The sequence below is a fragment of the Octopus bimaculoides genome, chromosome 21 (genome assembly GCF_001194135.2).
Source record: "Octopus bimaculoides isolate UCB-OBI-ISO-001 chromosome 21, ASM119413v2, whole genome shotgun sequence".
Classification (NCBI taxonomy): Eukaryota; Metazoa; Mollusca; class Cephalopoda; order Octopoda; family Octopodidae; genus Octopus; species Octopus bimaculoides.
In genome coordinates this window covers 8595633-8597396 of record NC_069001.1, presented here as the reverse complement: position 1 = coordinate 8597396, position 1764 = coordinate 8595633, and positions in this window count along the sequence as shown.

Here is a 1764-nt window from a genome sequence, read left to right as displayed (position 1 = left end):
CCCCCACACACACACACAATCACACACACACTCAAACATGACCAGGTAGGTAATGGAGTTCACTGACAAGCCGGAAGTGATCAATTAACGGCTGCAGGTATCAGCGTTACCGTTTTCCAATGAGCTTGAAGATATTTAAATCAGAGCCAATCTTCGTAACAGTCTGTTGGTCATACTGCTATAATCATCATCATTGTTATATAACCAGTACCACCATCAACACCACCCCGCCACCGTCACCGCCGCCGTCGTGGTGGTGGTGGTGGTGGTGGTCATCGTCGTTGTCACCGTCCGGGAGGTCTATCACCAATATAGGTCTGATTACTTTCCGTGGTCAGTCCCATACCTATACCTGACCGTGCATCTCAAAATGTTTTCGGTCACTTCGGGTGGAGAGTTGAGTGCTACTTTTTCTCCCATTTCTTTTCACAATTTGTCTGAGGAATTTCAATCTTCTTCATCTACGGAAAAATCTTCCAGATTTCTTTTAGCACTTGCAAGAGAAATCCCGTTTCCCGCATCTCTTGTCGTAGCTGAAGCGATTTTAACAGCTGTAGCGGAGGCGGTGGTGGAGGCAACGGAATCGGCGGTGACGGTTTATTCGTTTCATTTAAAATTTTCTTCGTTTTTTTTTCTTCTTCTTTTCTTCTTTAGATATGTTATGGGTATTGTTGTTGATGTTGCTGTTGTTGTCGTTATTACTGGTATTGTCGAATGCGTTACTGAATTGTTGATTAGCTGGTCTACTAGCAGACACAAATTTATAAGCATTTTGTGTTTCTTTTCGGTGGTGCGGAAGTGACGTCATTCATTGTCGTCAACGCGACGTCAATATTCTCTTGGCATTTCGGACAAGGAACACGTCACGGCATCGAACGTTATCATTAGTTATTTCTCCACCATGTTTCCAAATATTTGGAAAATACTTTTTCCAGTCAGTTCAAGAAACTTAAAAAATATTAATGTGTACCCCCTGCAAAACACGGGGTGTCTCTAAACGGATATACTACCAGCGCAGTCCAGGCAATGTTAAAAACAAGGCTGTACCAATTAAAATGGATGAACGGGGCCTCAACAAGCTGAATAGATTGAAAACACTCTTACGACTTACAGAGCTCCAAGTTACCGTGTCTTTCCAGTATGGCGGTCATAATAATAATAATAATAATAATAATGGTTTAAAATTTTGCGGGGTTGATTACATCGACCCTAGATCTCAAATGGTACTTAATTTATCGACCCCGAAAGGATGAAAGGCAAAGTCGACCTCGACGGAATTCGAACTCAGACTGTATCGACGGGCGAAAAAGTGCTGAACATTTCGCCCAGCGTGCTAATGGCTCTGCCAGCTCGCCTTAATAACAACAACAATAATATCCGTCAAATGTAAACAATAATCTTTTCTACTGTAGGCACAAAGACTGAAATTTGGGGAAGTGAGATGGTCGATTACATGGTCTCCAATGTTTCGCTGGTACTTGATTTATCGACCCGGAAAGGATGAAAGGCAGAGTAGACTTCAGCGGAATTTGAACTCAGAACGTAAAGACGGACAAAATACCGCTAAGTATTTTGCCCAGCGTGCTAACGATTCTGCCAGCTCGCCTTATTATTATTATTATTATTATTATTATTATTATTATTATTATTATTATTAATAATAATAATAATATTAATCCTTTCTATTATGGGCGCAAGGCCTGAAATTTGGGGAAGGGAGATAGTCGATTACATTGACTCCAGTGTTTCGCTGGTACTTGATTT